Here is a 16,052-nt window from a genome sequence, read left to right on the forward strand (position 1 = left end):
GCTGGGGTGGGTCATCAGGGGGTGTGGAGCGATGTGCCATCAATATGCGGATGACACGCAGCTCTACATCTCCTTTTTTCCAACTGCAGGAGATGCCGTTCTGTCCCTTCAGCGTTGCCTGGGGACCGTATTGGAATGGATGCAGGAGAACGGGCTGAGGCTGAACCCGGACAAGACGGAGGTACTAAGGGTGGGCGCTCCCACAGTTGGGGACTTGGGAAACTCCCTCACTTTTGGGGGTGTGACTCTGCCCGCCAGGGATGGGGTCCGCAGCTTGGGGATCCATCTGGACCCGGCGCTCACTATGGAATCTCAGGTGGCGTCTGTGGTCCGTACCGCTTTTTTCCATCTTAGGCGGATAGCCCAGCTGTGACCCTACCTTGATGTGGGGGCGCTTACTACCTTGGTGCATGCGCTCGTAATCTCAAGATTAGACCATTAATGCGCTCTACGTGGGGCTACCTTTGAGGTTGCTGCGGAAACTACAGGTGGTGCAGAATGCTGCGGCCAGATTACTTAGTGGAGTGAGAAGATTCCAACATATCTCCCCCACTCTGGCCGCACTGCATTGGCTGCCCATCCGATTCCGCATCGACTTCAAAGTGTTGATGCTTACCTATAAAGCCCTAAACGGTTTAGGACCTCGATACTTGGTGGAACGCCTTCTCCCACCAAGATCTACCCGTGTCACTCGTGCGAGCCAGGAGGTGAGGCTGAGGAGCCTAACGCCGAGAGAGGCCCGGAAGGAGAAGACCAGAAATCGGGCCTTCTCGGCGGTGGCTCCTCATCTCTGGAACAACTTACCTCCTGAGATTCGCGCGGCTCCCTCGCTGGACATTTTTAAGAAACAACTAAAAACATTGATGTATAGGCAGGCTTTCCCAACAGAAAACTCCTGACGATTTTTCCTTTCTTATATCTTTCTTTGATTTCTATCTTAGTCTAGGTGCAATGTTTTAAAATTATATTGTTTCTTTTATTGTAAGCCGCCTAGAGTGGGCTAATATGTCCAGATAGGCGGGATAGAAATAAAATAAATAAATAAATAAATAAATAAATAAATAAATAAATAAATAAATAAATAAATAAATAAATAAATAAATAAATAAATAAATAAATAAATAAATAGGTAGTTACTGTCCACCTTAAGCTGGGCAGTCCCCAGCCAGTAAAGTGCTGCCTCACCACGGTCTGTAAACCTCATGGGGTGTGTGAGGTTTAGGGTGAAAGCCGACAAGCAGATTGATAAACCTGCATCATGCAACAATCATAAGAAAACTTCTGCCCTAAAGATGGGCACCTGGAATGTGCGGACAATGACCCCTAGCTTTTCTGATGACGGCTTTTCTGACAACCTGCAGGAAATAAACGACATGTACAGGACAGCTGTCATCAGCATAGAACTGAGTAGACTGCAGATAGACATTGTTGCCCTGCAAAAGATGCGATTTCCAGACTCTGGATCTGTCAAAGAAAAAAAACTTCTCATTCTTCTGGCAGGGAAAACCACTGAGACCAGGAAATATGGTTTTGGATTTGTAGTCAGAAATACTCTGCTGAGATCCACTGTTCCACCTACTGTGGGGAGTGAAAGAATCCTGTCTCTATAGCTCCACTTATCACCGGGACCATTCACCATTAGTGCATATGCACCAACACTGTTGTCCACAACAGACATCAAAGACAAATTCTATGTCAATCTGTCAGCTACTACCACTGTTCATTCTCAGAGACTTTAAGGCTAGAGTTGGTGCTGATCACAGTTCTTGGCCCACTTGTCTAGACCATTTTGGCATTGGGAAGATGAATGAAAATAGCCAACGCTTGCTGGGGTTTTGCTGTTATCATGGTCTCTGTGTCAGCAACACGTTCTTTACTATGAAGCTTCAACAGAGAGTTTTCTGGAGACATCCAAGAATTGGCATCAGTTCGATTTGATCTTCACTAGGCGTTCTACCCTTCCTAGTATTATGATCATATGCAGTTACCAGAATGCAGATTGCGATACTGATCATTCCCTGGTGTGTAGTAGAGTAAAACTGTGAACAAAGAGATTGTATCACAAAAAAGGAACGAAGACCATATATTAACATCAGCAAGACTCACGACCAAAGAAAAGTGGAGGAATTTGCCCAAGCGCTTGAAAAAAACCTTCAAGGCCCAGGTGATGCAAATGGAACTGAACAATGGGAACATTTCAAGAATGCTGTTTATAACACTACCTTGTCCACATTTGGCAAGAAGACCAAAAAGACGGCAGACTTTTCTATTATAATTTTTTTTTCAATCTGGATCAAGCCCCCTGCAACTTTCTGTTCTGACAAACGTCAGTTGTTTACACTTGAAGGGAAATGTAAATGTCTGAGAGAAATATAAATATAGGGACGCAAGAGACATTTACCGTATTTTTTGCTCCATAAGATGCACCTGACCTTAAGACACACCTAATTTTTAGAGGAGGAAAACAGGGAATATATTTTCTGAACCAAATAGTGTAATAAAATATTTAATAAACTATAACAGAATAACATTTGAACCATGTAAAGTGAGCAGCAGTCAACAGTGGCATTAAGAACCATTACCACTGTCATTAACAAATGGAGAGACTTAAAGGTTTGTGTACTCTAGTTTATGTACCATAAATTTGTGTACCATAAATTTTAGTCAAATACATATAGACCATTATCAGCCAGTGATAAGACCTATACCACTCTACCTATATTTTACATTTCCTTTCATCCACCTCCTCCCCATGTTTACAGAAATGTCTCAATGACAGATGAGATTGTTGTGCAAATCTGCCCATCTACAGCTCAAGCCTATATTAAGTTCGAAATGGTTTGTCTGATTTGGCACTGCATTGAGAGGTCCCTTTTAGTTGTGTGGAGGATAAATAATGGAATTAAACTATTTAACAGCTGTTAACACAGTTAGTTTCCTTGCTGCAACACCCTTTGAAAATACATTCTCTATTAGATGCCCAGAACTAGTTGAAAAGTTTGCAAGTCGAATCCAAATTTCCTATATAAATGCATTGAAAATTAATTAATGCATTTTTATGGGGGGGGGAGGTCAGAAACTTTTAACAAATTAAAAGAAAGTCACTTACCAGGTATTGTAGACTGAGTCTGGCTCTTCACAGTGCCTTGGTAGCCCCCCAAACAGCCGAAAACAGCACCAAACAGCTAAAAGCTGGCAGACAGCAGCCATTTTGTGCTCTTCTCTGCTCCTGCCCCCCCCTCTCCCTACCTAACAGCTGATCAGCACTGGTGTAAAAGGCTTCCCAGGAAAGCAGGTTTCAACTCAAACGGAGCACCTTTTCACCCAAGCACAGTTTAACCCAAAACAAGCAGGTTTTAAAGCAAAACTAGCACATTTTAAAGCAAGTATGCACGTTTCTACGCAAGCAGGTTTCAACTCAAACGGAGCACCTTTTCACCCAAGCACGGTTTAACCCAAAACAAGCAGCTTTTAAAGCAAAACTAGCACATTTTCTACACAAGCAGGTTTCAACTCAACAGAGCACCTTTTCACCCAAGCACTAACCCCAAACAAACAGCTTTTAAACTAAATTTTACATTTTAAAATGACAATACCAGGCAGTCCCAGGTATCTCTCCCAGCTCTCTAACTGCTTGGATTAGCAAGGAAGCAGACAAGCAGCCTCTTTACTAACTGAAAGTTTGAATTTCCCGCTTTCCCTGCCTTCCCCGCATATTAGGTATGCTAATATCTGTGCACTGGAGGATTGTGGGAGGAACATTCCAGCCCCTGATGGGGGTCCTGTGGGGCAGCCCAAAACACTAAGGAGCTCTCTTAGCCTCTGGCGGGACTGGGGCTGTGCAGCCCTGTTCTGATCAGGAGGTGCAGCCAGGGGGGGTCACCATGCCTTTTGGGGGACAGGGCACAGAAAGGGGCAGGAGTTGCAGGGGCCATTCCAACTCATACCTGGCAGGGCAGATAACATGATCATAAAAGTGGTTTTCCCAGGGTAAGGCTCATCTATTGCACTTTGGATGTGCTGATGCCTGTGATTTCCCCAAATGTGGGAAAATTAACTGCCTAGTTTGTGGTAATGGGGGGTGGGGCTGTGTTTATGGTTTCCCCGGATCTTTTTCGAATCATTATTTTCCCTTTGTTCCTTGGCTATTTTCATTGCATTCTGCTGTTTAAATTTGCTGCTATAGGCCTGTTGGCCCTGCTGGTTTTCCAGCTGGGCTCCAGGAAGCAGATCCTGGAAAGCCAGCAGTGCAGATGGCAGAATGGTGAGGTCCAGTGTGGCTGCCAGAGCAAGCAGCCTCTGGTGCCAGTTCAGAGGCCTCCCAGCATGGCAGTGGGAGACTTCTGGGTGGTGGTGGCTGAACCCTTTTTTACTGTATTCGCTCCATAAGACGCACATACTTTCTCCCCCACTATTTGGGGGAGGAAAAGTGTGTCTTATGGAGAGAAAAATATGGTACATACTACGCAATGCAACACATCATGCCATACACACATTGGATACTAGCAACACTGATACCAGGGAGCGCCAGGCATCATGTAGCACCAACAGCAGCAGCAATAACTTTGGATGTTCAACATACTAAATACTGTATGTGTTCTAGGTTTAAGCAGTTTTCATATACAGCATTACTGCTATTTTGCAAGTTACACTTTTTGTCTTTTGAAAATAGTTCTTCCACTTTTAATTTCTTTCTTTCAGGGTGTGCTATTACTGTGATTAAAGAAGAGAAATCTTTCTAGATGATTACATAGTTCCTATATGTTTTGTAATGAACTCTTTGTATTAGAAGCCCTAGCAGAATGTGGTGATTTATGGTAATAGATTCTTTTTCTTAGGTCATTTTCCTTCTGTGTGAGAGGCATGGATTTGCAGCAGCACTGCTGTGGGGCAATGCAAGTTGGCAGCCTCAAGCAGTAGTTTTGGGATACTATTAAGAGCAGAAAAATGAAAGATAGACAAGTCTGAGCCATTGGGGGCTACTAAATCTTTCCAGCTCCAATTCCTTTCACTAAGTCTTGAATAAGATTAACAATTTCCCTGGTAATAATCAGTGGGGAAGGTTATGCCATTTCCATTTGCTGTCATGGATCTTCAGATGTTTCTTGCTGGCATTGATTGTCTATATTGTCCTCTGTACTAGTGACTAACATGTAGGAACTCATTATTTGACATGTAGTTAAACTTCAAGGTACATCTGACAAATTGGATTGTAGTCCATGAAATTTTTTACTAAATATTCATTTGTTAGACCAAAGTGCCCAAAGCCCCTGTGTTTATTTTTTAGCCATAGTGGTATAGTAGACAGAGTGATGGACTCAAAAAACCAGGGTTCAAAACCCTGATCACATAGAAACTCACTGGGGTGTGGCACTGCTGAAAGCACTCCTTAAATTTTTCGCATAACTTGAGAACTCGATTAGGGCGGTGATAAGTTGGATGTGACTTCATGGCACAGAACAGCAAAGTCCCATTGTGGCAATAGATGAGCATCCACTCTCCCCAATTATTTATCTTGTTAGCATGAAGTGATAAATAATAAGAATCCAGAAAGTTAAAGTCTACAATGCAGCTGTAGCGCTCGCCCTTGTGGCCTGTGTTTTATTTCATCCTCACAAAGGCTCCTGGTCCAATTCCCAAGCCTCCAGCTCTCTAACCCTCTTTCCAGCACTCTCTCCAAAACTCTCTCCTGACTCCCAACTCTCCTCTGGCCCCACCTTCCGGTCTCTTCATTGGCTCCCCTGTCAAGGTTCTGCCGTGATGGACAGGTGATGACTGGGCTATCCACTACAGCAGCCTTTACTGATGAACATAACTAAGCATTTATATAGGACTGTTTGCATCAGGCCTCTGTGCAGGCACCTGTGGAAGTTTTTAAACAGAAAGTGGATGTCCATCTGTCATGCTGTGAATTTCCAGCACTGGCACGGGGCTGGATTTGATGTCTGCAGAACTCTATAGTTCCATGACACATAGCTCAAGAAGAAGCTGGAAGTGATCATACACCAGACCACATCCAGATTGTTTTTCTGCAGTGTTCTATCCATGCACACATGTGTTCACAACCTACACACAGGGTGGGGGCAATACAAATGAAATATAGGAAATGAAATCTGCAGAAACTGCATATTCTGATGTTGGGATTCATTTTAGAAACTTTCCTAGTTAAATCAGAATGCATAAGGAATGTAGTATGAAGAAATCTAACTTTGTGTGCAACCACACTGGAATTAATTCTCAACCTGTATTATATTTGAAAGCACAATCAATGTTCATATATGGGCTGCAGATTGATTCAGGAGTTCACCCTTCATACTGGACGTGATATTCACATCCCAACTCATGTCCCTGTTTCTTTTCTTCCTTCCTCTGGTCCCACTTCTGCTGATCCTTTTATGGTTGTTGTGAAGCCAATTTCTCATTCAAAACTTCGGACTCTAATTTCTCCAAATCTTTTCTATAGCTAAATAACATAGAAAGATACTTAACAGTTTGTAAGAATACAGTACATTAAACGTTTCAACAGTAATTTTTCAAAATACATCATAATTCACACTTCAGAATGATTCCATAATAGGGATCATCATCTTCCTCATTTCAATTAGTTACTCATAAGACTCTAAGAAGAGCCCTGCAGGATCAGGCCAAGGGCCCATCTAGTCCAGCTTCATGTATATCACAGCGGCCCCACCAGATGCCTCTGGGAGCACAAGAGACTAGATACTTGTCTCCTGATACCACTCCCCTGGCATCTGGTATTTTGAAGTAACTTATTTTTAAGCTTGGAGATTAGACATCCCCATCATGGCTTGTAACCTGTGATGGACTTTGCTCCAGGAATCTGTCCAAGCTCCTTTTAAAGGCGTCTAGGCCAAATGCCATCCTGTGACAAGGAGTCCCACACACTAACAACATGCTGGGTAAAGAATTATTTTTGTCTGTTCCCACTCACCCAACCCTCCATTGGAGTGGATGTCCACTGGTTCTGGTATTGCGTGAGAGGGAAAAGGGCTTCCCTCTATCCACTTTATCCATCCCCTGCATAATTTCATATGTCTCAATCATGTCGCCTCTCAGGAACCTTTCTCTAGACTAAAGAGCCCCGAACACTGTAGCCTGTCCTCATAAGGTACCTGCCATTTTATCCCCTGACTGTGGAGTTTTCTCAGCAGCCTTTGGTGAGGGACCACATCAAATGACTTCTGGAAACTCTTTTCCCTTACTTTCAAATAACACATGCAGGAATTATCTCATCTCTGGTCACATATGGTTTTAAACTATTGCCATGATAAAACTTTTAAAGTCCACTTTCGGACCTGTCAACTAAGTAATTTAGAGCACTAAGCTTTTCCTTCACAACAAAAGGACCTTCACACATGCTCTAAAACTTACTGTATTTGACAGGCTTCAAAGCTAGCATCTGATATTCCACATTAAAGTCATGGTGCTTTGCTTTTGCATATTCCACCAGGCCTAAACATCATGCCCCAAACTGCTTATATCACCAAAACACCACCTACAGGCATGTCTCCATCTTTAGAAGATAACAATTACCCACAGAGGGGAAAGCCGTTAAAACCATTCCAGCTTGCAAAAGTAGAAGTCCCCCAGTGTCAGAGGGAAAAAAATCACTTTGGGGGCGAAAAAGGGCTGGACCAATTCTAATCAGCCTGTGCATCATGCGGTCAGTAAGAATGACTTTGAATTCACCCGCATTATAAGCAGAGCAAATCTTGTGGTATTTGACCATGTACCTGCACTCTAGGAGTAATAATATAGAACTGGACGGTGAAATTTAACTTCTAGGAAATGGGAAGCATTGCTGTTTTAAACTACAATTCCCATACCACACCCAGCATTCTGGGTGTTATCATCCAAAAAAGTAGTTTTCCCTGTCGAGGAAATAGTTTGTGCCAGTACAGAAATGCAATGTCACCGTGTTCTGTTTTAGAATGTTATATCATTTGTTTAGGATTTGCAAAATTGTGTTTGGATTTCTCATCTGATACCTCTTTCTGTACATTCTAGAGAGAGAGAGAGAAAGAGAGAGAATTGTAGTAATTTATAGCCATGGAGAGTGAGCCACCGCAAAGCTGCCATCTTACAGAAATAGGTAAGAAATAACCAAGGCTGAGAATATTTATATTTATGTGTTCATTTGTTAAATTTATGTCCCGTCTTCCCTCTAAAGAGCTCAAGGTGCTGTAGCTCTCTTTTGTTGCATTTTGTGGGTCTTTGTAGATCTTGCAGTTTAACTTGTGTTGCTGTATTTAATGCACCATGGCCTGAACAAGATCTGTGTATGTACAAAACTAATTCACTACTGCTAAAATCACTTAAAAAACAATCTGATCACCAGGGGAGAGATTTGGTTGGGAAGAATTTCATAAGCATCCCTAGATAGCAGAGAGATGATTCAAGGAATTGTAGAGTGATTCTGCTCAATACCAGGTTCCAGCAAGACATCATCCAGACTGGGGACTGGCTAGTGATCTTTTTTTCACAGCACTGCCCCTAGAAATAAATGCTGCTATGCCACAAGAGATGGTATCCTATTGGGACATTCTCTAAGCAAAGAGTGGCAACACACAGCTGACTGCCCTCTATTGCCACCATGCTGCTGAATTTCACATGCTGTGGCACCACTATTTCTGCTATTTCACTGTGACACAAGATGTGGTAGAGTACTGTATATATTTTGTTTTTAAGACAGATCAAGTTCTTGGTAGTCTTCCAGATGTCTGATCTGGCTTGAAACAAGAACTGTGCTTTTTGTACATCTTGTATTAAAGTGAATTTGTGTGGGCTGGCCAGCACTGCTGTATTGCCAAAATTGTGGGGGGGGGGAGAGAGAACAGTGTCCCCCACCACTGGAGTTGCTTACTCTTGCTCCAAATTATTGGAGTGCTAATAATATGCTAAATGCAGAAGCACCACTGCTGCTTGCTCTTGCTGAAAAAAACCTTTTAATTGTTAAATAACAGAAAGAAACTGGAATATTCTTATGCTTTTCTCGCATAAATCAAAATGGCAAGCCTGCTGGCAGCTTGAAAATTGATGGATTTCTACACACAGAGATGTAGAATAATGAGTAAACTTTTTGTCCTATGCCCACCACCAAAATAATCCCAAAGGTACAGGCCAAATATTTTCGCTCCTTGCTTATTTAATTACAGTTCCGTACAACAAAGTTTAGATATTGTGCTGATTTGTAAAAAGAGGACACTGACCTTTTTACAGTATTATTGTCTGATTTGTGATCTGTTTGTGCTGACTGATTCAGGTCAGTATAGCAGTGCAATAGGAAAACCTGGTCTGAAATGTGCATCTAAGTGTGCTCAGGGAGGCATCCACCTTAGCTTTCAGCTAGAAAATCTGATGAGGCTTTGATGATTGCCCCCCAGGATGAGACACACACAAAGCAAACGGTGCTTCTGGTAGTGTGGGATGGATGAATCATAGCTACAGAGGTGAAGAGAAGAAACTGCGCAAGTGAAAAGCTAGAGGAAGGAGTTGTTCAAATTCAGTCCTTTAAATGTATGCCTAGAAAAGCAAGGTAAGTCCTCTTATGTGGCAAAAGAGGCATTGCTGCATCTAAAGCTAGAACATCGGGGGGGGGGTTCCAGGTCCTGCCAAAAAACGTGCTGATCACCACTGCATTCTTTATTTCTTCTTATTGCCAAAAAAAAAGCAAGCCAATAATGTATTTTATAGTTAGATGGCTTGGCATGTAAGTAGTTACTTTATAGATATTCATTTTAAGATATTTACTTTTCTAAAACATTTATTATTTTTCCTGCAACAAAGTGGCATTAATTCTCAAGTAAATGTGTTTAACATCAGGACAAGAGATGCAAAGTTCATTTTATTTCTCTAATAATCATTTCTCAATTATTTAACTGAGTTTAAAATGTAAACTGTGTGTGCTCAGAATCTTTCTTTTCCTTTCAATGAGTTGACAAACAGGGTGTGTCTGTTGCTTTTAATTATCAGGAATATACAAACAGTTGTAAAACATGGGAGTTCTAACTGGGTGCCTCCACATGAAAGTTAAATATGTGACAATCTAAATGGATGTATTTGTAAGACTGTTATTAAATACAGGGCCTAAAATTAAACATTGTGCACTATTGGCAAGAGTGCAGATGATAAGAGCAAGATGAACAGGCACAGAATAACTCTTATACTACTCTACCCTAGATTAAGTCTAGCTACTGGAGAGTGCAGATGATAAGAGCAAGATGAACAGGCACAGAATAACTCTTATACTACTCTACCCTAGATTAAGTCTAGCTACCAGAGTGTACCAAAGAATTTCAGAAGAAAATCAGTTTGTACTTAATAAAGTGTAGTAAAGTGTGAATTATGAAAATCTATGGTTAATGCTACAATAAGTGGGTGTCCCACTACATGTGAAATGTGTGGGCGCAGGAGGCTCCTGTTAGGACAAAATGTGGAGAAATAGAATGGTTTTCAACTGGCAAAGGCTCAAGACAATTGTGTATTTTGACTCCCCATCTGTTCAATTTGTATGCAGAACATATACAGAAAGATGGCTTGCAGTCAAGTGGAGGAGGAGTGAAGAAAAGGGGGGGGAAATATAACATATAAGATATGCAGGCAGCACTATGCAGCACTATATCGCTGGCAGAAGACAGGAATGGCTTGAAATGACCACTGAAGAAGGAGAAATAAGAAAGTACAAAAACAGGGTTGTAGCTGAATGAAATAAAAAATAATTACCACAGAATAATCGTTATGTGCCATCAAGCCAGAAGTGACATTATACAAGCCCAGTGAATTTCCATGGCTCAGTAGGGATTCAAACCTAGGCTTCCAGAGTTCTAGTCCGTCACTCTATCCACTACACCACGCTGGTTGTGCAACAAAAGAATTACCATATTTTTTCATGTATAAGACTATACTTTTGTCTAAAATCTTTAGACTAAAAATTGAGGGTCGTCTTATACACAGAAATAAGCTGTGGAGAGAACAAAGACAAGTGGAGGGGAAAGCAGGGATCAAAGCGATCCTGCAGCACTTTGAGCCCTTTACCCCAGCACTTGCTTTCCCCACTTAGATTTCTTAATCTTGGATTAGAAAAATGGGGGCGTCTTATACACTGAAAAATATGGTACATGACTTTAAGAAGGCATCCACCCAAGAGTTATCAAGGAACTGAGGAATGAAGTTGCTGATAAAAGATCTCTGATAAAAGTTGTATGTTTTAGTTCTTTAGATAAAAGAACTAAAATATACAACTTGTCCATTAAAACAGCCACAGTGCCAGAGGACTGGAGGATAGCACATATCACGCCGATGGGAAGTTGGTGGAAAGCCTAATCCAAGATAAAATCTTAAAACACATAGAATATCAAGCTTTGCTGAGGGAAAATCAGCATGGCTTAGGTAACAGTAAGTCTTGCCTCACAAACCTTTTAGAATTGTTTGAAAAGTTCAACAGGCATGTGGATGCAGGTGAACCAGTGGATATTTTCTATCTGGGTTTTCAGAAGGTGTTTGATGTGGTCCCTCACCAAAGGCTGCTGAAAAAACTCCAGTCAGGCAATAAGAGGGCAGGTCCTCTTATGAACTGAGAATTGGTTGAGAACCAGGAAACAGAGAGTAGATGTCAATGGGCAATTGGAGAGAGGTGAAGAGCAGTGTGCCCTAGGGATCTGTCCTGCGACCGGTGCTTTTCAATCTGTTCATATATGACCTGGAGACAGGGATAAGCAGTGAGGTGGCCAAGTTTGCAGGTGACACAAAACATTTCCAGGTGGTGAAGACCAGAACGGAGAATGGGCAGCAAAATGCAAAAGTGTTTCAATAAAGAAAATGTATACCGTAATGCACACTGGGGCAAAAAAATTCAACCTTTATTTATCAGCTGATGGGTTCTGAGCTGTCCGTGATGGATCAGGAAAGAGATCTTGGTATCCTGGTGGACAGCTCGATGAACGTGTCAGCCCAGTGTGCAGCGACAGTGAAGAAGGCCAATTCCATGCTAGGTCTTATTAAAAAGGGGATTGAAAATAAAACAGTCAACATTATAATGCCATTGTGCAAAATGCTGGTAAGACCACATCTGGAGTACTGCGCACAATTCTGGTAATCGCACCTCAGTGGAACTGGAAACGGTGTAGAAGAGAGAGACTAAAATGATGACGAGGCTGGGACATCTCCCTTATAAGGAAAGGCTACAATGTCTGGGGCTCTTTAGTCTAGAGAAAATGTGCCTGAAGGGGGACATGATTGAGACATATAAAATCATGCAGGGCAGGGATAATGTTTACTACTGGATTTTGGCCAATGTTTTCCCTGTCAGCTTTCTACCTTTGTCCAGTTTACACATCCATTACACAGAAATCAGAAAAAACACAGAATGAAAATTCATGGCCTTAACTCCAGTAACACATCCTTATACTTAAGGGTGTTTTTCTAATTCATGCATAGCTTTCATACATTCCATTTTAACTGAAGTTTAAATGTTTAAAAATATATACATAAAATATACACCTTCATTGTCTTCATTGTCAATGTTAACAGAAGAACATAAGAAGAGCCCTGCTGGATCAGGCCAAGGGCCCATCTAGTCCAGCTTCCTGTATCCTACAGTGGCCCTACCAGATGCCTCAGGGAGCACACGAGACAATTAGATACCTATCTCCTGGTAACACTCCCCTGGCATCTGGTATTTTGAAGCAGCTTCCTTTTAAGCCTGGAGATTAGACACCCCCTCATGGCTTGTTACCTGCAGAACTTTGCTCCAGGAATCTGTCCAACCCACTTTTAAAAGCATCTAGGCCAGATGCCATCACCACATCCTGTGGCAAGGAGTTCCATACACTAACAACATGCTGGGTAAAGAAATATTTTCTTTTGTCTGTTTTCACTCTCACAACACTCAATTGGAGTGGATATTCCCTGATTCTGGTATTGCACGAGAGGGAAAAGAGCTTCCTTCTAACACAACTAGATTAGGTCTATTGAAATGAATCACTGGGGATTTGGTGAGTCAACACCTGCGTAAGTTCCATTGATTCAAAGGGCCTACTAGTTGGGACTTACTACTGGATTTCAGCATTGATTCATTTGAAATGTGGTGCTGGAAGAGAGCTTTATGGATACCATGGATCACCACAGACACAAATATATGTCTGTTACAACAAATCAAGCCTGACTCTCACTAGAAGGACAAAAAAACTCAGGTTATTAGGCATGCTGTGAGAAGAGGAAAAGAGGAAGACCTAACAGGAGATGAGTTCACTCAATAACAGAAGCCACGGTCTTTAGTCTCTAAGTCCGAAACAGGGCTCTTAATGACAGCATTGTGTGAAAGCCTTTAATTTATAGGATCAACCTAAATAAAAAGTTACGCAGTACCATATTAACAATGACATAACATCCTTCTGGCACATAACAACAAACACAGTATATTTTTAATCATTCCACCAATGTGCAAATCTCTGCGTGTAGAAACAGGATGGGCATCATCCTTAAGAGCAAATGTATGCAACTGTAACACTGGGGGGATTATCCACTCAGCAGAAGCCCAGTTTATTTGTTTAAGTATTAGTGTAAAACACTGTATCTCTTTTGATAATCACGTATTCCATTCGCTAACTAGTCCTCACATTTATAAAAAGAGATGTCAACAGAAACAAAACCTTTGCCTATATCCCTAGCTTCAGGACATTGAAACTTTGTCAAGATCATGACATTTCTCACATCCAAATTAAAGCATATACCTTCAGAGCTGGCAAGAAGTCAGTCACTGGTAAAAGAGTTGTACCGAAGCATTTGGTCATGCTGAGGATGGAGTTCTGCCTTGCAGTTTTAGACTGGAGGCGTCAGGGCTGGCAGCTGGCCAGTCCCTGAAACCGGCAATCTGGCAGACACACCACCATCTGGGCCCCCACAGAAAATTTCTGCAGGCAGAAGAGGAAGCCGTCTTCTTACCAGCTACCATCACTCAATTGTGCCAGTTGGCTTAGTTCTATGTAAATTTAAATAAATTCAGTTGCCCTCCCCCTTTCCACCAGGTGGTTCTGGTCTGCTTTGGACTTTTTTTTTCTATTAGCTGATTTTCCTGAGAGTTGGAATAAAATCAAAAATGGAGGAGGGAGAGAGGAATAATCACATTCCAATTAAGCAGTTTTGTGTATTAACCGAATTCCAAGCTAAATGGGTTCATCTGGCAGTCAAAGGCTACCTGTGGTGAAGGAGATATAGTACCAGGACATTATATCCTGGCCTTCTTTCTTTTACTCTGGAAGAAAAGAATGCTTTGCCAGCTTTTTCTAGAGGAAAAACCTTCCCTATTTTTATGCTGTAGAATATGTGTTGCACCACACAAGGGTGTCTGCAGGAACTTTTTGGACATAGCAGCAAAAATACATTGTGGTATACTAGTGTCATTTGTACACACTGGCCCAAATTCTGTATATGTAACTGTATGCAGAAAATGCTGATGATGTCATTGTTGGAATTTAAAACTTTTGTATGATGCCCTTTAAGAGGTTTTGGCTGAGAGAGACTTTTTTGGACTGAGATGACTGTCAATCAATCCAGCAGCAACCAGTTCTTCTCACTTTGCCTCAGATTTTGAAAAGTTTCACACCTCTTTACTGAAGAATTATTTTCCTGTGCTTTTTAGTCAGTCAGCCATGTAGTGAGTCAAGTCCTGAAGCTAGTTAGTCAGTTAAGCTTTATTCACGTAACCAATTATTATTTTTCTACAGAATGCTGTTTGTTTTTTAATCTATTCAGAACTGTGAGTAAATGGAACTTTTTATTTTTTTCTCTTACCAGTGTCTCTGAATGAATTATTGAGACAGTAAGTGCCAGTTGAGGAGAACTTACCAATAAGGGCTGGTCTACTGTGGGGAGGCTTAAAGCAAATTCTACTCTGTAGGTTCCTGAACTTTTTCCACTAACATTTATTTTAAATTAATTAAATGCTTCCTGTCTGTCTCTCTCCCATCGCCCTATTTTAGGTGTCGAAGCTTCCCAGGGCTCTCCTCCATAATGGAGGAAGCCTTTAATCACCAAAAATTGCCAGATTACTGATGGTCATCCCAATCATGGCTGTGGCGATTGGGTGGTGATTTTTGACAATCAAAATCTCCCAAGCATAAGACGCATACAGACATCTTTCTGTTGAGCCAGTGATTCCTGGCACCATACAGGGTTGGCTGCATAAAATGTAAATGTTTCCTTCTTGCAGCGCTAGTTTCTCTGAGTTTTGGAAACCCTAGGAAGTGTAACTAACCTTTGAGACTTTAGCTGGCACCCTAAGACCAGAAAGCCCTAAGCTTGACCCTTGAACTCACTTTTGGTGGGGCTCTGGAGTTGAGGATTGGGAGTGATGGTGACTGGCTTGGCCACCTTTCTTTGCTTCCCCATTCCCACATCCTCCAGGAAAAGAAGGCTTTTCCTTTTTCTTTTTTTTCTTTTTTTTTTTTCCATTTTGACAAGCAGCCACAGCTTTTAAAGCAGTGCTTGGCCTGGACTTTTAATACTTTAGGAAATACCCATATCTTTGATATTCTTCCTGTCAAAACAGAAACCTCCCCTCTGTCGTGTAAGATTGATTGGGAGACAGGGCAGGGCCATTCTGATTTTACCAGCATTCAACTGCTGGATAACCCAGAGGGTTTAGATTTCTGGCTGCAGAGCCAGGGGTTGGGAGTTTGATTCCCCACTGTGCCTCCTTACAGGGGCTGGAATTGATAATTCATAGGGGCCCTTCCGGCTCTGCATTTCTAAGATTATTATTTAGTTTCTCATTCCTAGAAAAAAAAAATCTAAGTCATTTCTCTGGGTTTTTTCCCCCTTCCAAAAGCCATTTTTATGTGCACATGTTTTTCAGGGCTCTTCATGCTGATACTGCTAATATAATTTTTTCTTTTCTTTTTCATATTTGCTCCTGTTACAATTTTCATTGCTTTTTAAAAAAAAATACAATATATATTGTTCCTTTTAATATAGTCAAATGCTGCTCACATTGGAAGCAAATGCAGCCACCCAAAATTAAAGTAATAATTTTA

At 41.5% G+C, this 16,052-nt stretch overlaps 1 long non-coding RNA gene and 1 other non-coding gene across 2 annotated transcripts; both read left to right on the forward strand.

Annotated features, from left to right (window-relative positions):
- Positions 1–3,939: 3,939 nt before the first annotated feature.
- LOC140707097 (U1 spliceosomal RNA) lies at positions 3,940–4,107 on the forward strand. Its single transcript, XR_012087089.2, has one exon. It is a non-coding gene; the product is annotated as a U1 spliceosomal RNA (small nuclear RNA).
- A 3,914-nt stretch (positions 4,108–8,021) lies between these two features.
- LOC140706359 (uncharacterized) lies at positions 8,022–14,438 on the forward strand. Its single transcript, XR_013544684.1, has 3 exons — positions 8,022–8,113; positions 9,405–9,556; positions 10,538–14,438. It is a non-coding gene; the product is annotated as an uncharacterized LOC140706359 (long non-coding RNA).
- The last annotated feature ends 1,614 nt before the right edge of the window (positions 14,439–16,052 follow it).

This window comes from Pogona vitticeps, chromosome 4 (assembly GCF_051106095.1).
Source record: "Pogona vitticeps strain Pit_001003342236 chromosome 4, PviZW2.1, whole genome shotgun sequence".
NCBI classification, from domain to species: Eukaryota; Metazoa; Chordata; class Lepidosauria; order Squamata; family Agamidae; genus Pogona; species Pogona vitticeps.